The following is a 25,621-nucleotide window of genomic DNA, read 5'->3' on the forward strand; positions in this document are numbered from 1 at the left end:
GTTGCAGTATTCTGAAATTATAGTTTCATTATCTCCTGGCCTGTTTCTCAGAGAGAAAAATATGTGTATCCCCACCATTATAAGCTTTGGAAGCTTTGGAACACTATTGAGATTGAAGTGCTATGCTTGCAAAAAGAAAAAAAATTGATTCTAACAAATGGCGTGCTTTGAATTTTCCTTTCTACTGCGTTTTTATTCATTTTTTAATTCTCACATCGTGTTCTGAAGCAGTTACAATGAATCATGGGGCTGAATTCAGCTTTGCAAATATGTTAAAAGAAATTATCAGGCACTTCACTTCATCTAGAAATATCACCCAAGGAAAAAATAATAAACCTTTGCTAGCTAGTGTTGCACAATAAGCAAAATGAATTGAATCAGTATTATTGCCTTCCATTTGACAAGCACAACATTGGACTATCTCTGACAGAGGAACTATTCGTAAACTTCTTTGAACATAGTTACCTTCCTATACATTACTTACTAAGACCCATAATGTGCCTCAGTAACATTGCATAAATACCCGTGTGCTTGAACATGTATTATGTGCCTTGTTTAAACTCTTCCATTTGAGACATGGATGGTGTTTAAGCATTCACTCTGAGAAGTGGATTGGCCTGGGAGTACCTTCACCTAGACCCAAAGATAGTAGAAACCGTGACATACATTTAGGACCCACTGTCACTGGTGGCTGAAATGAAATGTGTTGGCTTTGTGAATTTCTCCAGCGAGCACCTTCATGGATCACGTGAACGGCTTCCCAAATGGTGATTCCTAGTGTCTTCCTCTATGGGCAGCAGTTAACAAATCACTGCTTACATGTTGCTTCAAATTCTAAATGTTACTAATCAACTTGTAACTAACAAGAGCTTTCTTTTTTTTTTTCCTTTTTTTTTTTTTTTTTTAATGTTTTTTATTTATTTTTGAGACAGAGACAGAGCATGAGCAGGGGAGGAGCAGAGAGAGAGAAGGAGACACAGAATCCAAAGCAGGCTCCAGGCACTGAGCTGTCAGCACAGAGCCTGACACGGGGCTCGAACTCACGGACTGTGAGATCATGACCTGAGCCGCAGTCAGACACTTAACTGACTGAGCCACCCAGGCACCCCAAGAAGAGCTTTCAGTTGGTGGTCTCTTCCTGATGACATGTTCTACAATAAATGTGAAAAGTATCAAACTGGCTTTTTGTTACCCAGAGACTGACTTTTCTATATTTTTTTCTATGCAGAATATTTGCTTACCCACAATTTTCCTATAAACCACCAGACTGAACTCTGTCTTTCAAATCAAAGAACAATAAGGGGAAAATAAGGTAGAAGTTAGCTAAGATCATTGGGTGTCATAGGTTCATGTATGTACAAGTTTATGAGACGGTAGGTCAGTCAGCGGCTTTGTGAGTTTCGAGAATTGTCCATTAGCCTAGCTAAATTTTCATTACCAAGGAGAGTAAGAAACCATATTTTATGCTATTCTGAAATAGCAGAAAACCTTTGAAATCTGAGTTAACACAGAATCTGTCTGCATCCTACGTATTTACTCAGGTCCCTGCTGTTGAGACTTTTCAGTGTTTTCTTTTTACATAAATTATTAATAAGTTCTGCATATTCGGAGACAATATCAATGTAAGTAAATTTAAAGGAGTTTTCTACACCTCTTAATATTTTAACTATTTCAATACCCACTTTTCTGTATTCTATTTCCATTAAGAGGCAGGAATTAGTTTCCTTTTGTATCACAAAAACTAATTTCTTAGATAGATATGGACAGACACAGACATAGTCATAGCTATAGCTATGGATAGGCATTCGTGTATACCTTCAGAATTAAGTATACTTAATTTGAGTCATTTTTTTAAAAGTCGAAACTGTTGAGGTTTTTATTGCTGTTAGGGTAGCTTTGAAAGCCACCCTCTTTGTGATAGTTGTTCCTCTGATTCCTCTGCAGGGGCTGAAAATGTCAAGACTTGAGAAGGACTCGTCTCCTCTGTTCCCTTCAGGATGTTTTAATGATTACCATGTGATTACAGATACACTGTTTTCTTTTACTTCTTGAAAGACGTGGGGAGATTAAAGCAAACAGACAACTGACATCAAATTGCTAAATTAAAGGTAAAAGTTGGCACTTCTTACATAAATAGTATTTTTTGTAACATTACATTTGAATTCTTTAAGAAAGAGCTGCGTTTTCAAAATGTGTCCTTGCGGTGCCTGGCTGGCTCAGTCGGCAGAACATGTGACTGTTGATCTCAGGGTCATGAGTTTGAGCCCCACTTGAGCATGGGGCCTACTTAAACATGTCCTTAAATTGTATGCTTTCATGCCATTGGACATTTATTTTTTTTTCCAATACGTCAAGAATGTCATTCATACAAAGCCTTATATTATCTTTAATCATAAAATACAACTAGGTTTATTGAATATGAATACATTCTGTAACTTGATGCGTTATAAAATGCTATGCCCTGCTTGTTTGGAAAAAAAAATCTCCTTTTCAATGTGAGTTTGGCTTATGAATATTGTAACAGTTCTGTTCACATTCAGTGAACTGAGACAACCTTCCTTCTAGTATTTGGAGTCTCTTTCCATGAATTTGTCTTATGAGAATGCATATTCAATGGTTGACTATCTCTGAAGAAAAACTATGGAAATCTCATAACCTTTGTGGGTACTCTGGGCTTTGTTTTTATTTTTCAGTATATACCAGGCAAAAATTTCCGTGGGTTTACTTTTCAAAGAGAGGTTAAAGAGATGTCACAAGCAGAGTAGATGGTGCTGTCATTTTTCTCACCAGGACGGTTTTGTTTCGGTAGATAACGCACATAATAATTATCTTCCTCAATTAACAGCCCATTTAGAATATCATCACCACTTAGGTTATATACCAATTTGCGTTCTGAATGCTTTAAAGATTTTTTCTAGAACATACTAGAAGTCTTTCACAGTCACTGAATAAATAGTGTTATTTTGTTAAACATCTGAATTTAGGAACTGTAAATCCGGGAATATTCAAATGGTAGAAAGTATTCTTAAGTCCAGGGCCAGTGACAGTAAGAACTTTTGTTGTGCGTGGAGAAATCTTTTCCTACCTCTTTTTTGTGCTTAATAGTAATGACCTACGTCTGCTAAGTATAAAATCAGCAAAAGAGGAGTTAGTAGCCAATTAACAGGGTTTTACTGGAGCAAAATATTTCTGGTTTAGGTAAAGATGTAAAAAGTGAAATGGGATCTGGGCTGAAGCCTGGGGAGATAGACTCTATCAAGTGTGTGTTCTGAGCTGTGGGCAACTGATATTCCCATCACGTGGGCCCGGAAGTGTGCCTGCTGGAGTACCCCCGTACCCACTGCACCTCTCTCAGAGCCTCCATTTTTGTGACTGCAGCCCTCGTAGCAGGAACAAATCAACAGGCTTCAGGGACATTCACATGTCCTCCTAAGACCATACCCTGTGAACTCCGGATTCCTGCTAAATGAAAACAGGAGTACACAGTAGGATTGTCTTCAGTTCTGTGCATCTCTCGCAGGAGGAGGCTCCCGTGAACTCTGGGCTGGACGCCGTCCAGAAAGGGATCTACCTTGCTGTGACATGCCTTGAGTCATCCGCTCCTCTGGCCGGGCCCGTCATTCTGGGTATGATAACCTTAACATTTTAGCTAAAGCCTCTTCTTCACAGGTGATTTAGAGGGGTAGACTTTTTTTTATACAGACATATCGAAGAACTCTCCGACTGTGTTGATTAAGTACTTAGACCCCAGAGGCAAATTGCCAAGGTTTAAAATAAGGTGGTAAAGCGTACCACCATGGTGCTTTGGTTTAGTTTCCTAGTAAATAGATCAGGAACGATGAGGACAGTGATAGTGGTAATAACAGTATAACCTACTTCTCGGGTTGTTTCAAACATTCCCTGACATTATGTAAGGTATTCAGGAACATGGCAAACAGAACATTAGCTGCTACAATACTCCTTGTAAAAATAACTTTATTTCAGGGCGCCTGGGTGGCTCAGTCGGTTAAGCGTCCGACTTCGGCTCAGGTCACGATCTCGCGGTCCGCGAGTTCGAGCCCCGCGTTGGGCTCTGGGCTGATGGCTCAGAGCCTGGAGCCTGCTTCCGATTCTGTGTTTCCCTCTCTCTCTGCCCCTCCCCCGTTCATGCTGTGTCTTTCTCTGTCTCAAAAATAAATAAACGTTAAAAAAAATTAAAAAAAAAAAACTTTATTTGGACAAAGCAACCAACAGTCCTACTACTGTATTTTTATAGCCCCTCTGAACTAGACGTGCAGTCATCGGAGATCCCAGAGGTTAAAGGTTGGGGCCTCAGACAAGTAAGGGTTTGTCCTCAAGCTCCTTTCTAACCACTACACCAAGAGGTGCCAACACAGGGTGGGGTGGGGGGTCCGAGAGCTCAGAGGAGGCACCCGGTCCAGCCTGTTGACCCAGGGGTTGCGGGGAAGCACCCGGTAGTCTCTGCTTTCTGGGTTGGCGTATTCAGTTGCGCTCTCAAATTACCACAGACTTAAAATGATACAAATGTATTGTCTTAGGACTGTGGAGGTCAGAAATCTGAAATGGGTCTCATTGAACACAAAATCATCATGTGACCGGGACTGTGTTCCCTTTGGAGGCTCTAGGGAGGAATCTGTTTCGTTTTCCCGGTTACAGACCACCCCGATTCTTGGGCTCATGACCCTTTGCTTCATCTTCAAAGCCAGCAAGAGTAGGTAGGGCCCCTTCTCACATCACACCACATTACCCTTACCTACTCTCAGCCTCCACCTTCCACTTTAAGGACCCTGTTACTACATTGTGTCCACCTGTGTAATCCAGAATAACCTCATTATAAAGTTGGCTTGTTAGCAACCCTAATGCTGTCTGCAACTTAAACTCCCCTTTGACATGAAAGGTAATAGATCCACAGGACCGTAGGACACGGTCATCGTTGGGGATTCTTCATTCTGCTTGCCACTGAAGGCTAACTATCACACTGAGGAATGAAATGGAAGAGGAAGAAAGAAATACATCAGTGGAGATTGAAAATGTTCTTTAATATTCAAGGGTACAGAAAGCAAACATAGCACACACTCTCAAACACACACAGAGGAACTCTACAAAGCAAGGTCTTCCAAGATCAGTGGCTTAAATTTTCTCTCAAAAGTGAGTATTCTCAAAACGCTGCCTTGTTTCTTTTTGTGAGAGAAATGCACACAGGGTACAATAAAAGCAGCTGATCACCAGACTGTTTGCAGAATGAATGGAAATCGAGGGATGATTTCATCTTGGCACAGATTTTATTCACGTTTTATTAGCATTAACCCGCACGCCTTTGTCCTTGTACTGTCCATCATTTTTATCAGAAAAAAAGCCCTCAGCTTCCCGGTCATCAATGAAGTCAATCTAAGCAGGATAAAAAAGAGAAAATAATAAGGGGGGAAAAGGCATTTTTGGTTATATTTGAGCTGACCGTACTTCTGGTTTTGCTCGAACATAAAATGGTAAGGTAGAAACAGTGTATAATTCTGGTTTTAAAACAAATCAGGCAGGACATGAAGCAGGTGAGATCCTACTTCATAGATCTGCCACAATTCCTGATTCTAGTCCCGGTTCTTAAATTGTCATTAATATTTGGTGTGCATCTCTTCCAGACACTTCTCATGCATGCTCATGGTCACATTTCACACGATGAAAATACATGATTTTCTACAGCCGGGTGTATGTATCTACCCTATTGGGTCTGAGGTGACAAGTGTTTGATTGGAAGACATTTACATCTTATGATATTTAATGTATCTTTCCAGGAAGAGATGTCTTTGGGCTATTTGAGAATCTCTTTTGTGTACCCCTATTATTGAGTAGAGCTTTAAAGCTTTCTATTCTAGAACGAGACCTTGCCCTGAGACCTATTCTTAGGGCATTGTATTTTTCTTCTTCTCCCTCCTTTTGTTTTTATCGACGGTCTCTTCTTAAAGTGAATTATTGAACTACAGGCATGGAATAGGCATGAACTAACCACACTCCTTCCTTTTGGAAACACAACATCCTTGCATACATTGTTTCCTTGATGGGCTCTCCACTCCAATCGTCTTAACCGGTCTCTTAAATTCTCCATGTTTTTTGCAGTCCTGCCGGTGACATTCTTAGGCTGTTATTCCTATGACAGAACGGGTTTTCAGGAAAGTCTGTTGATGTTTTATCTTTAGTAATCTGTGGAATTTCTGCATCTGTACCCATGTACCACAGAGCTATCCCCAGTGGGGAAGACCCCGTATGAATTCTGGGCCTGACACAGCGGCCACAGCCTAGTTTTCCAACCTCCTGTAGATAATTAACCTCTTTGGGCCACTATTTCCATATCCATAAAAGGGGCCCATAGAAGGGAGAGGAGGTTTTCAAACTCTGTTTTGAGCCCTGCATGAAATAAAAGTAGGGGCAGCCCTAGAATGAAGGTTGGGGTGGGGAAGGGATAAGAGGAAGCTTGCCTACTTTAGTTTGTTCAGATTTAATAGACAAAATTAATATGTTGTCTTGAGCATAATAAAGGATTTGATCTTTAAAGAAAATACTGAATATGGGGCACCTGGGTGGTTCAGTTGGTTGAGCATCTGACTTTCGCTCAGGTCCTGATCTCATGGCTCGTGAATTTGAGCCCTGTGTCGGGCTCTGTGCTGACAGCTCAGAGCCTGGAGCCTGGTTCGGATTCTGTGTCTCTGTCTTGCTCTCTCTTACCCTCCCCCACTCACTCTGTCTCTGTCTCTCTCTCTCTCTCTCTCAATAAATACATAAACAAAAATAGTGAGTAGTAAAACACACTAGACTAATCTCTACATCAACATCTCTGGGAAGATACTGTAGAATCCTGTTGTGTGGACTAAATATGAAATATCTGTGCAATTTGCCTAAAATTAAATTAAGCCAAATCCTAATTTATTATTTACTTCCATTACAAAAACATGGAAGAATGTATGTGAGGCTCTGCATTTCAGTAGGCCCAACTGCTTTTCTTCTGCTATTTGCATTATCAAAAAGCCAATACATTTGAAAGCATTTTATAACTGAGCACATTTTCATCACCGTAAAATTTTTTATCTCTTGAAGGAACTCAGGGTTCTTTTTTCCTATCAACTCTTTGCCAACCCACTCTACTTTCCCAAACATGATTAATTTCTCCCGGTCATGGAAATCTACTGGCTCAAAACTCCCACAGCTAGATTTATATATTTATTTTGCAATTACCTTTAGTTGTACTAGACTAGAGATGGTAGAGGACAAATCATAGGTTAATTACCAAGCATACAAGTAGCTGTATCTTTTGGCTATGCATGTGTGTGTGTGTGTGTGTGTGCGTGTGTGCGTGTGTGTATGTGTGTATGTGTGTGCGCGTGTGTGTGTGCGTTCGTTGCCTTGCTGAGGCTATGGTTTGGGAAGTTAATTAATCCCCATGCATCTCTTTTTTTTTTTTCCAGAATCTCTAAAATGCTTCTATGAGAGGTAAATGTTACAGCTTACGTGTTAATCCCTCATCACAGTGCCTAGCACATAGTAAACTGAAATTGGGTGATATCTCTGAATTATGTACCTTCTCCGTCTGCCCAAGCAAGTGCCATCCAGTGCCAAATTAAAAATATACGTACAAGGTTTATTATTGCTATTGAAAGAGAATAAGTTAGAACTGTTTAGGTATTTCTACTTCCTATATTTTCAATGAATTTTTTTAAAAAAATTTGTGAACGTGTACAACCTCATTGTTAAATCATACACTATGTAATCCAAACAAAATAACATCCATCTGAAGAAGACCATGAAAGCAGATAATACAGTAGGTTTGGAATACTGAAGCAGAGAGAACAAATACAGAGTAATAGGAGCCAAAACACTTGTCTGGCACCCAGAGCAGACCTTGCTACATTGATAGAATCCATCTTTTTAGATACACTGAATTATCTTATGATGGTGTCTGTCCAGAGTGTGTGCTGAGAATAATATCATCCAGAAATGCATAAGGGATGAGTCCTATTTATAACCCCGTTGTCATGTAATGTTATGAAGAGGGGCTCACATATACATAAGGAGGATCAATGAGTTTATTTCCTCTAAATAAAAGTAATAAAGCATAAAAGTAACAAGTAGTAAACTAAAAGATGTTCATACAATGGAAACATCTGTAGGAGAATATTCCTAAAATAAATAGTATGATGAAGGAAGAAAACCAAAAAATAAATGAGATATTGAGCTTGTTTTTTCAATCTGTGACTTCAGAGAATAATTTTCACCAAAACAGAGAATAATTATGAAGCAGTGAAGACTCAGTAAAATACATATTAATCAAATACAGAATTTGAATGTGCATATAAATTTATAAGCAGTGTGGCATGAACTTATTTAATATTCAGAGATACAAAGTAAATTCCTAAATATTGCAGTTTTATTTAATTTTCCTCAAGTCCTGAAAACAATTCTTGTAAAATATACTCTGATTTAAATAAATTCAGAGTATAATTTCCTTTAAAGATACATTTTTACAGCACATTTATCTAGTCGCTAGATGCTATACTAGGAAAGCGTGAAAACAGCCAGTAAAACTCAAGTAAAATAAATCATATACTCATTTTCAAATATAGCATCCTAGAATATTAGAATGAAAAGCATTTTTAGGGACGAACTGATTGTCTTCCTCAGCCTTGCTTCAATTTTTTATCTTCGTGCTAATATTTTCCCTTTAACCATTTGTATGTTTATCTTCTACGTGAGATGTATATTCTCATAATATCTTTAAAAAAATTTTTTAATGTTTATTTATCTTTGACAGAAAGACAGAACATGAGTGGGGGAGGGGCAGAGAGAGGGAGGCACAGAAACCCAGGCAGGCTCCAGGCTCTGAGCTGTCAGCCCAGATCCCGACGTGGGACTTGAACTCACACACCACAAGATCATGGCCTAAGCTGAAGTCGGACACTTAACTGAGCCACCTGAGCACCCCTAAATCTTTTTATATGTAAGAAAAGGTATGTCTAGAAATCCCTTGAGATTCATTTTATAACAGGATAATACATAGATAAATTACTTTAATGTCTTCTATCCTTCTTTTGCATATAAAAATTAGAAAGATGAACTCACTCAGCCAGGCACATAGTTAGACAATAAGAAATTAGGAGAAGCCCCAAAGGCCGGGGCATCTTTTTTGCAGTTTGTCTCCTGTTTATTTGTACATTTCAGTCAACAGGAAACTGCAGTTCATTCACTATACATAGAATCTTTTCATCTATAAGGTCACAAATAACATATAAAAGTATGCTTTCATACAGAATGTATTACAACATATGCATAAGCTCACGTGCGTGCAGAGATGTAATTTTCAATGAAAAATGCATGCAAATATTATTATATTGGAATCTATTTTGGCTAAATATAGGAAGACACATGTTAGGTAAGGCTGCCACAAACTTAGGAAAATAGAATAAACATCGTAAGTTAGGGCCATTGCATTTGAATCAGTACTGAAATGAGTATTGTAACCTATAGTGAAAAATGAATGGAGCTTTCCGTGATGATTTTCCCCAAAGTGTGTTCTTTGGACCATGAGTGTTAGAGCTGGTTCACAGTAAGTGTTTTAGTGGAAAGGGGTACTTTGGCCAAATACGTTTATAAACTCTTTGGTTGGACATTATCCACTTTCCACTGTTGTGTAAGAGTTCAGGTTCTTCAGGGTACACAAGTGCCCAGTGCATGTCCCAGAGGGAAGGTAGACAGCAATTCTCTGTTCCATTTGACCATGGGACTGTTATGTAAACGAGGATCTCACAAGAGCTGTGTTGCTTGGAAGATGTGTGTAAACTGTTTTACATTATGTTGTCCACACATGTCATTTATTACATGTTATGTGCGATCTGTTCATTTAATTCCATAAGGCTTTAGTGGACATATTTCATACACATGCAGAAGTATAAATATATATAATGGAATGTATATGTGTATATAGTTAAGTACAGTTTCTAGACAGAACCTTAATTTTCCTCTATGGGAACAAATCCTTTGAGTCCAGACTCACCTGAACAATAAAAGTTTAATTTCAACTTGCCCTGTGTATAGGGTAGACATTTCGTAAGGATGAATCAGACCGTAAATGACAGTAAAACATTGCAGGTTATGTCAGGGACTCCTTTTTTATCACTCTGTTTCCTACAAGGTGAAGATTTGTAGGTGTATTAAAGGCGAGTCAGTTGATGACGTGTACTTTGAGGTCTTGATTCACACATCTCAAAAAAACCAGAATATTATTTTTCAGCATTGTTTCTTATAGGAAGGTCTGTTTGAAAATGAGCGTTCACCTTTAAGGCTGCTGTGCACGTCTTAAAACACTGTAGAAGAGGAGCAGATCTGTGGAGAAAGTATTTTAATGAGCCAACTTCTAGGGATGAGCAAAGTCAGGCAAACTGTCAAAAACGTGCCGCTAAGCTCACTGGGTGGTGTTCTCCAAATGCAAGTCATTCTCTATTTCGCTCCTCTGAAAATAATTTAACACCATTGTTCTTGTTTACCTACAGTGATCACCATTTAAAATGTAGCTGAGTAGTTTTTCTTCTTTCCCAGGCTACACTTGGTGAAATTGATCCAACCAGCAGGTTGTGTGTGTGATGACACAAAGAGGAGTCAGAAATCGCACACCTCCCAATTAAACAGCTTATTCATGATCAATATATTTGCCATCCATCCCTGTAGTGGCATTGTATCTTCTGTAATTCACCCTGTATCACAGACTATTCGTGCGAGCTAATTATAATAAAACATTGAGGTTACTTAAGAGGTGATTTTTTAAAATACTGTTATAGCTGAAGACTCACTAGATTCAGATAAAAAAGACTATTTCGGGGTGTCAATTATAGTAGCCCCCAGTCACATATGGCTATTTAAGTTTAAATTAAATAAAATCAAATGCTGCTAAATAGCTTCCTAGCTTGGTAGTAATCTTTCTTTATTCTTTGTAATTTTTTTTTAAATTAATCAGGAAAGAGAGAAGTGCAAGTGGGGAAGAGGTGAAGAGAGAGGGAGAGAGAGAATCCCAAGCGGGCTCCACGCAGTCAGTGCAGAGCCCCATGCGGGGCTTGATCCCACGTCCCGTGAGATCATGACCCGAGCCAAAATCAAGAGTTGGACACTCAATCAGCTGAGCCACGCAGAACCCCAGGTAGTTATCTTTCAATATGCAATAACCACATGTAGCTTTGGACTATTATACTGGACAGAGTAGATACAGAACATTTATATCATCAGAAAGTTCTTTCAAGAACAGAAAGTTCTTTCAACAGCCCCATAGATCCTTTGTTCCTAGATGAGATCCCAAAGTATATGAAGGTAAAATTCTATGTCCAAAGACATCAGGGACTTGTTCAAGTTCATATTACTTAACTTACTAAATTTAAATGGAATCTGGCTGTGTTTGTAACAGTGTGAGCATACATATTCTTGAATGCTGTTATAAAGTGATTGGATAAAGTGATTATCAATAGTCTTAAAATTGGATTTAGATACGTGATTTTTAAAATGTTTCTGAGGGGCTCCTGGCTGGCTCAGTCAGTAGAGCATGTGACTCTTGATCTTGGAGTTATGAGTTTAAGTCCCACATCGGGTGTAGATATTACTAAAAAAATCTTTTTTAAATAAAAACAAAACTTTCTAAAATGCATTGGAATATAATTTCCATAATACCTCCATGTTAAGTGCAGATTTCCATGAATTAAAAAAATGTACATACTAATTAATATAAGCACCAACACCTCCAGATAGAGAATTTCACCTCAAGAGGTTCTTTTGGGACCCTGCCCAGTCAAACCTACACCAAGGGCCAGCCTCAGGCAACCAGTAACCTACTCTCTGTCAGGATAGATTACACTTCTCTTTTCTGGAGTTCAAGTCCTACACATATATTTAGTGTCCTTTTTCCTGTTTGTTTTAAATTCTGTATGCTTGCTAAACTCACTTTTTTTTAGTAGTTACTTTTTTCATGTAGATTCTTTAGGAGTTTCTACATAGATGACCAGGCTGGTTTTTTGTCGTTGTTGTTGTTTTTAACATTTATTTATTTTTGAGACAGAGAGCCAGCATGAACAGGGGAGGGTCAGAGAGAGGGAGACACAGAATCCGAAGCAGGCTCCAGGCCCTGAGCTGTCAGCACAGAGCCCGACGCGGGGCTCGAACTCGGGGACTGCGAGATCATGACCTGAACTGAAGTCGGACGCCCCACCGACTGAGCCACCCGGGCGCCCCAGTGACCAGGCTATTTGTAAAGACGGTTCCGGATCTTCATTTCCAGCAGTGTGCCTTTTATTTCTTTAACCGTATTTCTTTGGCTAGGAGCTCCAGCACAACAGTGAAAGGAATTGTAAGAGTGAACGTTTTGGGGCACCTGGGTAGCTCAGTCGGTTGAGTGTCTGCGTCTAGATTTCAGCTCGGGTCCTGATCCCAGGGGTGTGGGATCGAGCCCTTCATTGGGGTAGGCACTGGGCAAGGAGCCTGCTTAAGAGTCTCTCTCTTTCCTCCTCGGCCCCTCCCCCCCACTTGCTTGCTTGTGCACACTCTCTTAAAAAAAAAAAAAAAAAAAAGAGTAAACGTTTTGTATTGTTCCTGAAGGTAGAGGGAAATATCCAGTCTTTCGTCACTACGCACGAAGTTGTCTATAGGCTGCCTGTTTGCCCGTCACAGGGATTTGACTGTCTGCGATTGTGGGAGCTGGTGAAGCAGTCTCAAGGCTGTTTGTGTTGGACGCTTGAGGTTGAAGTCAACATGTCAGGCGGTTAAAGAAGGAAGAAAAGTGAAGAGTGGGCTCATCGTGGACAAGGTGGGACCCACGAACATGAGCTGGAACCTGAGGGTGGACAGGAACCTGTGTATGCTTGCAGCGTCCTCAGCTCCGACCACGTAAGTGTCGTGCAGGGGAAGCCGGTGCCCTTGCGTGATGGAGCTCAGCGGGCAGCTGGCCCAAAAGCCCAAGACACCGCGAGGACCCAGGGGGAGGAGGAGCGACAGCGGGTCTCTGTGCTGTTCCACGAAGAGGACGATTCGGATGGGCGAAAGCACTGCTTTGACTGCATCCCACAGATTTGGGCAAGTTGTGTTTTCATGTTCATTTAGTTCAAAATATGTTTAAATTTCTCTTGGGATCTCTTCTTTGACCTGCGTGGTACAAGTGTCTTTTTCAGTCTCCCAATTAAGGGGATTTTTCAGCTCTCCTTCTGGTACTGATTTCTAGTTAAATTCCATCGTGGTCAGAGAGCCGACATTGTATGGTTTCTCTTCTTTCAAATTTGTTAGGATGTGTTACGGCCCAGAATGTGGTCTCCCTGGGTGAATGTTCCCTGGGAGCTTCCGTAACTGCAGATTTTGGATGAAGCGGTCTGCAGACAATATTACATCCAGTGTGTGATGTGTTGAATTCAGTATGTCCTTACTACCTTTTTTGCCTGCTGAATCTTGCCACTTCTCATAGAGGAATGTTAAACTCATAGAGGAAGCGTCCAACTTTGACAACGGATCTATCTTTCTCCTTGCGTTTCTATCAGTTTTAGCTTCCTGTAGTTTGATGCTGTTAGGGATGCCCTGCTAATGACAAATAATCCTATTTTTTCTCCCTATCCCTTGCATTATTGCTGCCATTCATTTCATTTGTACCTAAGTAACTACAAACACATAAACATACATAATCACATAGGTTGTTACTGTGATTTTAAACAGTTATCTGTTAGATTAATTCAGAGTAAGAGAAGGAAACGTTTTTATTTTGCCTTCATGTATTCCTTCTCTGATGCTCTTTCTTTGTGTGCATCTGAGGTTTTTTTTTTTAATGTTTATTTTTGAGAGAGAGAGAGACAGACAGACAGAGTGAAAGCAGGGGAGGGGCAGAGAGAGAGGGAGACACAGAATCTGAAGAGGGCTCTGGGCTCTGAGCTGTCAGCACAGAGCCTGACACAGGGCTCGACCTCATGAACCATGAGATCATGACCTGACCTGAAGTCGAACACTTAACTGACTGAGCCACCCAGACACCCCTGCATCTGAGTTTCTGACCTATATCATTTTACTAATCTCTTAAGAACTTTTAACATGCTGTACATTACATCCCCATGACTTTTTCTTTTATAACTAGAAGTTTGTACCTCTTAATCCCCTTCACCTTCATCTGCCACCAGCGTCTCCCCTCTGGTAACTATAGTTTGTTTCCTATATCTGTGAGTCTGTTTCGGTTTTGTTCATTCATCTGTTCTGTTTTTCAGTTTCCACATGTAATTGAAATCAGACATTATTTGTCTTCCTGTGTCTGACTTATTTCACCCAGTATAATACCCTCTAGTTCCATCCATGTTATCACACATGGTAAGATTTCATTCCATCGCGCGCGCGCGTGTGTGTGTGTGTGTGTGTGTTTGTATACCACATCTTTAACCATCCATCTATGGATGGACACTTACATTGCTTCCGTATCTTGACTGTTGTAAATAAATGCTGCAGTGAACATAGGGGTGCATGTATCTCTTTGAACTGGTGTTTTCATTTTCTGCAGATAAATACCCAAGAAGTGGAATTTCTGGTTCACATAGTAATTCTCTTTTTAACTTTTTAAAGGAACCTCCATACCATTTTCCATAGTGACTACACTAATGCACATTCCCACCAACAGTGTATAAGGATTCCCTTTTCTCCACATCCTGGCTGCACTTGTTATTTTGTTGTTGTTTTTTTTATAATAGCTAATCTGAAAGATATGAGATGATAGCTCACTGTAGTTTTGATTTGCATTTCCCTGATGATGAGTGATGTTGAGCATCATGTCATGTGTCTGTTGGCCATCTGATGTCTTCTTTGGAAAAAATGTCTTCAAGTCTTTTGTCCATTTATTAATTGGGTTGATATATACATATGTGTGTGTGTGTGTGTGTGTGTGTGTGTATATATATATATATACATATATATGTATATATATATATTAAGCTCTACAAGTTCTTTATGTATTTAGGATATATGATTTGAAAATATCTTCTTCCACTCATAGGTTGCCTTTTCGTTTTCTTCATGGTTTCCTTCCCTGTGCAAAAAGTTTTTGGTTTCATCAAATCTCATTTATTTTAGCCTTTGTTGCCCTTGCCTGAGAAGGGTGATCCAAAAACAAAAATAAAAAATTGCTAAAATTAATGTCAAAGAGTCCACTGCCTATGGTTTCTTCTAGGAATTTTATAGTTTTAGGTCTTACATACAAGTCTTTAATCCATTTTGAATTCATTTTTGTATACAGTATAATATAGTGGTTCAGTTTTCCCAGCACCATTTATTGAAGAGATGGTCTTTTCCCCACTGTATATTCTTGCCTCCTTTGTCATAGATTAATTGACCATATAATCATAGATTTATCTCTGGGCTCTCTATCCTCTGATCTGTGTGTCTGTTTCTGTGCCATTACCATACTTTTTTGATGAGTACAACTTTGTAGCATAGTTTGAAATCAGAGCGCATGATACCTCCAGCTTTGTTCTGCTTTCTCAAGTTTGCTTTGGCTCTTCAGGGTGTTTTGTGGCTCCATGCAAACCTCAGCATTCTCTGTTCTAGTTCTGTAAAAAATGTCACTGATATTTTGACAAGGATTGCATTGAATATGTATATTGCTTTGGGTAGTATGGACATTTCAACAGTATTCTTCCAATTCACGAACATGGTATATCTTTCTAGTTGGGCCAGGTTCAGTTTCTTTTATCAGTGTCTCAGAGTTTTGAGAGTACAGGTCTTTCACCTCCTTGATTAAATTTATTCCTAGGTATTTTGTTCTGTTTGATGTAAATGTAAATGGGATTGTTTTGTTAATTTCTCATTCTGATAACTTATTTTTAGTGTAGAGAAGTGCAACCAATTTCTGTATGTTATTTTTGTATCCTGTGACTCTACTGAATTCATTTATTCTAATAGTTTTTTGGTGGAGTCTTAAGAATTTTTTAATATATATAGTACCATGTCATCTGCAAATAGTGACAGTTTTACTTCTTTTCCAATTATAATGCCTTTCATTTTTCTTTCTTAATTGCCGTGGCTAGGATTTCCAATATTATATTGAATAAAAGTGGTGAGAGTGGGCATCCTTGTCTTGTTCCTGATCTTAGATGAAAATCTTTCAACTTTACACCATTGAGTATTATGTTAACTGTGGATATGTCCTGTATGTTCTTTACTATATTGAGATACCTTCCCTCAATACTCACTTTGTGAGAATTTAATACTTCTTGCAAAGCAAATCTACTGGCAAAACATTTGCTCAATTTTTGCTTGTGTGATAAAGTATTTCTTTTTAAATGCTGAAGGATAATTTCACAGGGTAAAGAATTCTAGATTGGTGACATTTTCCCTCTCTCCACACTTTAAATATTTCACTGCCTTCTCCTCTTGCTTGCATCGTTTCCGAGAATCAGATCTAATCCTCTGATCCTCTCTAGATAAAGTAATTTTATCCTCTGGGCTTTTTTTAAGGTTTTTCTTTATCTTTGATTTTCTGAAGTTTGGATAGGGTATGCCTAAATGTAACTTTTTGTTTTATATTTATTTGTTTTATATTTATGCTGTTTTACATTTATTTCACCAAGCTGCCTACATTGGTAGTTTGAGGTCCAACATTAATATTTGGAAATTCTCATGCATTATTGGTTCAAATATTTATTCTGTTACTTTTTCTGGTATTCCCCATATGCAAGTATCACATCTTTTGTAGTTGCCCTAGGGTTCTTGCATATTCTGTGGCATGGGTTTTTTGGGTTTTTTTTTTTTGTTTTTTTTGTTTGTTTGTTTGTTTGTTTTCTTTGCTTTTTAGTTTTGGAAGATTCTATCGAAATGTCCTCAAGTTCAGAGAGTCTTTCCTCAGTTGTGTCCTTTCTGTGACAGTGTTATTGATCTCTCATATTTTTAATTGATTCTGAGAATTTCCATCACTATTTCCATCACTACTTACATTACACATCTGTTCTTGTATAATCTCTTTTCATTAACAGAGTTGTTTTGAATTCCTGCTCTGCTAATTTTAGCATCCCTGACATATGAGTCTGGTTCTAATGCTTGTTCTATTTCTTCAAACTGAGATTTTGACCTTTTAGTACTCTCAGATTTTTTCTTGGCATTGGCACATGATGTACGAGGTAGAAGGAACCTAGCTCTGGTTCCAGCAAAAGTTTCTGCTTGTGGGTTTCACTCTGATAAGTTGTGATTCTCTGTTTCCATCTATGTCTCCAAATTTGGTGCATCGGTTTGCCCAGCGACCTTATCTCTGGCAGATCTGAGATGATTTGATTTTTTCAGTTATTTTCCTTATTGTTAATATAAAGTAATGACATTCACACTCCTTACATGTAAGACTAGAATATGGAACTTATTGCAAGACATGAAAGGAAAACAAAAACAAACTTCTTTAACTCTGGATAACACTTTCTACATTTTCTTCAAATATCCCATCCAAACCAACATGTAGGGTTTTTGGTTTTGTTTTATTTTGTTTTGTTTGTCGTAAACAAAACTTCAGTTAAAATGTTAACCCCACCACAAAGGCACACAGTTCTGTTAAGGTGAATATTGCTATTGGTGTGAAGAAATGGATACAGGTAGCTTCTTAAAAAAAACTGTTATTTGCCACTAGGACCATAAATAAGAAAGACAAAAGTCCACAGTGGCCCCAACCATAAATATCCTAAAAACGTAACTATGAATCCAAGTTGTTGGGATAAATATTGAACTCGTCTTCCTATAAAAACATTTCTTGACTAAACTTTTCAGTTGAAGAACTGTTACATGCAGTCATAAAAATAGTGAAATTTAAACAGTATTTAAAATTTAAATAATATTTAATGGTATGTAATGAAATATATGACCTCCATTTTTACGAGTTTATTAGGATGCCTTTTTTTAACTTAGCCTTTAATGATAATAGGATATAAAGCACAATTCTCAAAATTTTATTCAACTCATCAATGAGGGAACCATCAAGACTTTAAGAGCTCGCTTAACAACTGAGAAAGAAGGAGATTGGTTAGTCAAGAAAAAAATGTCTAAATATGTCTAAGATTGCTAAATTATGTATAAGATTGGCTGTCTAAAGGCCAATAAATTATATTATCAATATTTTCTGGTTAACCTCTAACTTTATTGAGCTCTAAACTACCTGCACATTTATCAGCTGTGGATTGTGAGTCAAATACACTGTGACCACAAAGTTACACCTCCAGGAGTATCAGATCAGAATCCAGCAGGATTTTAATAAAATGCTCTAATGTCGGAAGTAAGCACTACTTCGCCTCTTTCTAGATGTGGCTCCATAGGTCAACTTGTGTTCTACACCAAGATGCCTTTTGGGTTCAGAGGAATGAAGTGAAAACTCCCAGCCCCTGCACATCCCTGCTGGAGCTTTATGTACAATATACAACCCAGACAGACCAGGTGTAGCATGCTAAAAAATAAGGTAAGAAATCAGTATACAGCAGCCCCAGAAGACCGCCATTTATCTTCAAGGTAGTAAATTCCATCAGTGTGTTTAAAGGAGGATGAAAGAGAGTTGCAGACTCAATGTTAGCCCTGTCTCACCCACATATATGTAATATTTCTATAAATTTTCCACCATTTGGTTTTGGTGGTGGCAATTGATACAATTTTTTTAAAGGGCAAAATCATAACTTTCATGCAAATGTAAAAAAAAATCCACATGCCATAGATTTTATATAACTCAATTAGGAGGCCAGCAAGATGTTCCATTGGTTCAAAGGAGAATTCAAACAATTTACCCATATACAGGCAACCGGGAATGTGGAAATGAATTTATGTGTAAATGCTAAACTTGTCATCATTTACAGGACAGTAATCTATTGCATTACACAAAATTAAATCCATTAAATTATTCTGGAAAAACGATAACTTAGAGAACTTTAGTTTCTTAGCACCTGTAGATTAGAAAATAGCTCAAAAACAATGAATTAGAAGATGGAGAGGGTGAGCTGGACCGAAACCCAGTAATTTTTGGTGTGGATGTGTGTGCATTTCAAATGTGTCATTTTTTCCTGACAGTGGACACTTTTATCAGGTGTTTACCCAGAAGTGGATTTGCTAAATCAGGGGTATTCGTATGCTTAGGGTTAGTGGCTAGTGCAACATACTTGTTCTCAAGTGATTATGTCAACTTACACACTCATCAACGAGGTAGAATTCTTTACATGCCCTTGAAAAAGAGGAAGTTGTGAACCTCCGTTCATATCCAGAAAGGGTGAACCTTGAAATCGTCACCTTTGTAGATCTCACGTATCCTAAATTTTTAGAGCCGTCATCTGTGGTCTAATACAGAATTGTTCTGTTTTTTGCCTCTGGTTCCAGGCAAAGACTTTGTAAAACCCTTGGAATTAGAGTGACAGGTGTGTATCTATTATGCTAATGAGAGCACTCATGGCCAAGCCCTAGTTAGCTTCAGGATGGAGGCTGGTCCCCAAAGAGACCAACCCCTGCTTAGGGCATTGTAACTTTGGGCTACCTTGACTTCTGGGAGGAGGGGTGGGGGGGGCCTTGGAGATTGAGTTCAATCTCATGTCCAGTGATTTAATAAATCATGACTACCTAATGAAGCCCCACTAAAAATTGCACACACAGAACTCAGTGAAGCTTTCCGCTTTGTGAATACCTGGCTGGTATCTAGAGTTGCCGTGTATACTAAGTGTATGCCGCTTCTTTGTTGAATGAGTAAATACAATGATTCTACCTGCGTCTTACATCCAGCTCTTGCGTAAATCATTCCGGAAGTGTAAATTCTCTGAGCACCGGCCAGTCTAGGGATGGCTTGATGTTCTGTCTGTGCAGACAGATTCTAGAAGGTTATGACTAAGCAGCGGGAACACTGTGTAGGAAGGCTATAAATCATCCCAGCAAATGACACCCGTTAGCACAATAATTTTCAATTCAAAGCAGGTCAAGACAAATTGACCATCCAACTTATGTCCAGACAGTGGGCCCTGGCCTCTCTAATATGATTAAGAGGAGGCCATTGTGTCTCATTATCTCCCAATATGAATAGGATTCTAGTCTATAATTCATAAATGCTTAATTTGTGAGGCTAAATTCCACAGACAAAATATTTAAATATTCATCTCTAGGGAATTAGATTAGCACAAGAGGCAAAAAAAAAAAAAAGTCTAAAGCTGACATTAGGCATTCACCAGTAAACATTCACAAGCAGCACCATGTCCTCCGATATCAGAATGACACCTTAGCCTTCATTTCCTAGGATTGTTTAATTTTGGATAAAAAGTGTTATGTTGGACTTTGGATATCCAGCTTCGACATTTTGATTTAATCTTTGTTCACAGTGCAGAGTTAAGTTTTGATCAATGGAGCGAGAAGAAATGGATGCCACAGGAGAAAGGATCTAACGCTCTCCCGGTGAATTGAGAAAGGTAGAGCAAAGAGAGAACCTTGACCTTCACTGTATGTGGCTACCAGACTTTCTCTAGGTTCAAAGTTTTACTGGAAACTTTTTTTTTTTTAACTCCTAGGCTTACATTTACTATTTATGTCTCCCATGCAGAGTATGCTTTAAAAAATTTTTTTATCAGAAATTTCATTTTCAGGCAGGTACACAATTTGTGAATGACTAAAGAGATCTGACTGTATCATGGAAACCTCATTGTTGACTTCTGGCCAATTGCCAGTAACTTCGGTATCAAATTCAGAAAAGAATGGTCTCTTGCTCTTGCCAAAGCAAAAGCTGCAGCAACATTAATGGAAGACAGACTCTGTTCTAGGCTATTTACAACAGTGGACAAGACAACACTCAACTCAATGTCACTGAGCTCAACTTCATTGAAGTTGAATGAGGGCAGAAAAGAGTTCGTAAGTGCTGGCATGAGAGGCAGAACCCAACTCCTCTGTGTTTGCTAATTAGATTTACCCAAAGGAAAAATAAATTGTGTAGTACCGTTGGGACAGGAAGTAGTTTTACAACCAGGAGCAAGGCACACATCAACATTAGGCTCCTATCTTTTCACAGAGACTGGGGCGTGCTGGGGGGCTTGGGGGGGGGGCGTCTAGCTCCCTCGATGTTTACATTCAAAAAGATGGGATGCAAAACTGGCAAGATGCTTTTTAAAAGATTTATCGTCTCAAAGAGGCAGGAAAAAATATTGACAAGCTTCCTTACATAAATGTTCTAGAAAGGAACATCAGGTGCCTTTGTAAAAAGTTTGATGGAGCTGAGGGTAATGTGAAGGCCATCTTGGTCGATGTATTTAAATGTGTTTAAAAGTACTGAAGCAGTTGGGGCCCCGGGTGGCTCAGTCAGTTAAGCATCTGACTCCTGATCTCAGCTCAGGTCTTGATCTCAGGGTTGTGAGTTCGAGCCTTGCATTGGGCTCTTAGCTCAGTGTGAAGCCTGCTTCACAACACCAACAAAATTGCTGAAGCAGTCTACCTGCCAGAGTTGTATAGGAAAATAGAACCAATAAGATGGATGTACCTTCCACTAGATATAAAGAGTTGGATTTAAAGGGATGGGCTCATGTTATCTTGGGGGCTGGCAAGTCTGAAATTTGCAGGCAGACTGGTGACCCAGGGACGAGTTGATGCTGCAGTTTGAGTATGAAAAGCTATCTACTTTTACAGGATCCCCTCTTCCTTGGGAGACCTCAGTCTTTTTCTCTTAAGGCCTTCAACTGATTGGATAAGGCCCACCGACATCATGGAGAATAATCTGCTTTACTCAGATTATTCTGAATTAAATGTTAATCTCATGTAAAACATACCTTCCCAGCTGCATCTAAACTGATGTCTAACCATCTATCTGGGTACCATGACATCACCAAGTTGACACATAACATTAATCCTCACAGGCTGTAAGCCCAGTATATAGAAAAAGCCTCCAAAGGGCTAGATGGAATTTTGAGAATGTGTTTATCTGTAGAGTAGGTGTCTGAGGAATATTCCTGTGCCACTATTATTGAATAAATCAGCTATTTAATGGGGGGGAAATTCAGGTGACTTGACAGGGACTACCTTCTTGTGAGTTTTTATAGTTTCAGAGAAGCAGAGACCATCATAATTTTTCTTTTCTGGATAACGAAGCTTGCTTTGAAATACATGAATATCAGAAAAGTGCCCTCAGGCAAAGAAGATGCAGCTTTTTAAGAAAAGGATCCAATTTGGGAAGGAGGAACAGTGCTTCCATGGCCACACAGGTAAGGAGATTCTGACCTTCTGATGATAAGAGAATAGTATTTCTGTAACTGCAGGGGACCCAGCACACAATCTGAGAGGTAAAGAGATTTGCAATTTACATTTTCACTGTGATATGGAAAAAAAAAAAATGTGGGAATACAGCTTTTCGTAGAGTTAGTCTGCACACCTACAACCCGTGCTAAGAATTAGATGTAGGTAGCCTTAAAAATGATGGCTTTGGATATTGGGTAGGGCTCGGTACTTTGGGAGAGTAGCAGATAGAACAAAATAGAAGGGTGCATTCAAGCACTAAATAGAGATGTTAAGAAAAGCTTGCAGCAGGTGAAGTTATTATTCACCCGATGTGGTGCTATCTCTCAGATCACTGGATACACCTTAAAATGCAAATTGCTCTTTTCTAGATATTGGCGATTTTTTCTCTCATACACGGGCCTGAAGATCATTTTCTACCCATGGCCTTGTTTTTCAACTGCCAAAAATCTGTAGAAAGATGAAGGTACCCTAATCTGTTCCCATGGGGTTTCTCCTTCTCTTGGAGTTTTCATCATCCTATCCTGTTCAGCTCTCAAGAATCTGCTAATGAGGGGCGCCTGGGTGGCGTAGTCGGTTAAGCGTCTGGCTTCAGCCAGGTCACGATCTCGCAGTCCCTGAGTTCGAGCCCCGCGTCAGGCTCTGGGCTAATGGCTCGGAGCCTGGAGCCTGTTTCCGATTCTGTGTCTCCCTCTCTCTCTGCCCCTCCCCCGTTCATGCTCTGTCTCTCTCTCTTCCAAAAATAAATAAACGTTGAAAAAAAAAAAAAAAGAATCTGCTAATGAAAACTTCTAGCATGAAGGAAATTAAACCACTCTAAGACACAGATTTATGGAGACGTATTTGTTAGCTATTTAATTACATCTCAAAGATCAGCAGTCTGCATAATGACATTGAATTGTGCTCGTTTCCAGAGCCCATATTCTAGGTTCCTTTTTCCTATTCCACCTTCTTTCTTTTTCTTTTTTTTTTTTTTTTGACACTGAAGAGTAGCAGACTATGCCACTTTGGTTAAGGATTATTTTGAGCTGAAGGCAACTGAGAAGCAGAGACAAGATACATATGTAAAGGTGTCTCCTCTCCCTTCTCTACCAGGAAGGACAGATGTGAATCACTGGAGACAACTCTAGACCCCAGTCAGCTCAGAGACAGCACCAGGGGGACTTCATAAACATTACTAGCTAGCCCTTAGCTTCCTCCCTTTCCCTGCCCTAGGAACCCAAAGTCCTTTTCCTTTGTCTTGTCGCTTTACTAAAAAGCTATGGTTCTTTCATTCTGATGCTGTATCAACCCAAGGTCTAGCTACCCCTTTGAGTCCCTGATTACCGAGTATGGGCAGGTGTAGGGGAGACACGTGTTGACAACCTTCTGTTGTTCCCTTGTCTTTTGCAGAGCCCCAGCCAGACAACCTAGGACCACAGAGGAAAAATTGGTAAGTTTCAGTATTTCAGGGGAAGAGAAATACCTTCCTTGTGTATTACAATCTTCTTCTTCCCCTACTCACTTAGAATGCAAATTATTTCCTTCTTGGAGTTCATAAAAATGCCCAGTTGACCTTATTTCCTAGATTCTACAAACCTTATCAGTGGCATGATACTTCATAAATTTAATAACAGTGTGGGATCAAGCCTGATTTTAGGGTCTTAACACTGAAAGGAAGGATGATAAAACTGAAGTAAAGCAAGTTAATGATCTGCAGAGAAAATGGACTTCAAAGGAACCAGTAGTGTGTGATTTCTTGAACTGAATAGGATGTGTGTAGGTTTCTCTTGTATTCTTACTCTTAAACTTTATGTATATATAAATATAGCTAACATATTTGTAAAGTATGCATTGGATTGTAAATTTAGGTATATATGCATACATACCTACAAATGTATTTCATATGTATACTTGGTAAAGACATCCATTTGTATTGGCTGATTTCTGGTTTGGATGGAGCATAGGCCAGTCCTCTCCCTTGAGATTACTTTTCTTTAGTCATTTTTCATCATTGTTTATGTAACTCATGGATTGGATTGCTTTTGAAATAGACTTTCTCCGACTTAATTTCATAATATTACTTCTCCAAGATCACATTTACTAGAAACCCTTCTTTATAATTGTGTCAAAGGAAAAATCTCCCTGGATAGGAGCACTTGCCTAGGAAATATCAAGATGAAAACTGTTTGTTGAAAATTATTCTAACCCTCCAGCCTTGTTAAAGAGTCGTAAACTTTGAGTGACCCCACATAGGCGAGGCTGGCATTGGACCTGACTGAAGACTCTTTCCTGACCAAGGAGCATGAGGATTTGCGTTAACTAATCCTAAACAGACCAATGGAGACCTCCTGCCTGTCCAGAGGGATAGTTCTCGAGCCTTAATGGGCTCATCTGCCATGAAATCCCCTTCCTGACTTCCACCCATCTAACACCTCAGTGGGATTCTTCACAGGTATGTTCTTAAAAGTGGCAAATAAATACAACCAGCTTTAAAAATTTCATCCTGCCTCGGGTTGATTTTGCAGTACTTTTGAAACCTAGAATCAGGCTATTAATTGAATTTAGGGTAAATAGGTCTGAAAATATACTTACAAGAATGAAGCTGAAGTTCTCTGTAGTCCAGGTTTGATCTAGCATTAACTCTGTCAATTAAAAAAATGTCATCAGTGGCTTTTGTTCATCATTTCTTAGAACAGTTGTCCTAGCTCAGATCATTTTAGCAGAACAAAGTCAGAAACTGAATTTTTTACCCTTCTTTTCCCTCCTTTGATTTTCCGTGCTCATGGCTAGCACACCAGTGGCTTGCAGATGAGGTTTGTGTTTGTTTGTTGTTATAGTTGGAGCTTTTAAAAAAATTCCTTGCCAAAACCTTTGTTTTATCCTCTGCTGCAGAGAGTACATATCATGAATGTATCCAACTGAGCTCAATTATATCAAACAAAACAAACAGAACTTGCGAAGTGCTGCTCTCTGCGCCTGCTTCCCCAAGAAAGGCAATAAATTGGAGTGGTCTTTTCATGGACACCACGTGGCTGTCGTGGGGGCCGTGATACAACATGGGAAGGCAAGGACTGAAGTTACATGGTCCTAACAAATGGGTAATCCGTCCCCAGCCTGAATTGGGTGAACACTACACCCATCAGTGTTTCCATCTCATTTAATGCCCGTAAGAATGAATTCACTTGAATTCAGTGGCCGTAGGCTCAGAACATGTGCAGTGTGTTTGTGCTGGGCTCTAAGACTGATCACTTCAGCTTTTTAATGCACTTGCTATTAAAGGACATTAACCCAAGGATACAGAAAGTAGAGGAAGATGCTCAGAATTGCATCACAAATTAAATTATTTTCAAATTTCTTTCCACTCCGAGCTCACATGCTAATTTTATACAGCCATCAT

General features: G+C 39.1%; 3 long non-coding RNA genes across 4 annotated transcripts in view; 2 read left to right on the forward strand and 1 right to left on the reverse strand.

Moving 5' to 3' along the window:
* The first annotated feature begins 1,937 nt into the window (after positions 1-1,937).
* Positions 1,938-9,243, forward strand: LOC147573370 (uncharacterized). Its single transcript, XR_015244687.1, has 4 exons — positions 1,938-2,108; positions 3,521-3,626; positions 7,455-7,479; positions 8,798-9,243. It is a non-coding gene; the product is annotated as an uncharacterized LOC147573370 (long non-coding RNA).
* LOC147573371 (uncharacterized) overlaps positions 5,019-25,621 on the reverse strand; it is a 63,674-nt gene continuing 43,071 nt past the window's right edge. Inside the window, exons 2-4 of one of the 2 annotated variants that reach the window (XR_015244685.1) lie at positions 24,817-24,866; positions 23,569-23,651; positions 5,019-5,388 (exon numbers count right to left, since the gene is read on the reverse strand). This is a non-coding gene — a long non-coding RNA (uncharacterized LOC147573371). Of the gene's footprint in view, positions 5,389-10,037; positions 10,366-23,568; positions 23,652-24,816; positions 24,867-25,621 lie in introns of those variants that run through there. The other variant, XR_015244686.1, reaches the window with a different exon arrangement.
* LOC147573372 (uncharacterized) lies at positions 18,125-24,994 on the forward strand. Its single transcript, XR_015244684.1, has 5 exons — positions 18,125-18,463; positions 20,349-20,871; positions 22,099-22,211; positions 23,635-23,674; positions 24,438-24,994. It is a non-coding gene; the product is annotated as an uncharacterized LOC147573372 (long non-coding RNA).

This window comes from Puma concolor, chromosome E2 (genome assembly GCF_028749965.1).
Source record: "Puma concolor isolate L17-30 chromosome E2, mPumCon1.1.hap2, whole genome shotgun sequence".
NCBI classification, from domain to species: Eukaryota; Metazoa; Chordata; class Mammalia; order Carnivora; family Felidae; genus Puma; species Puma concolor.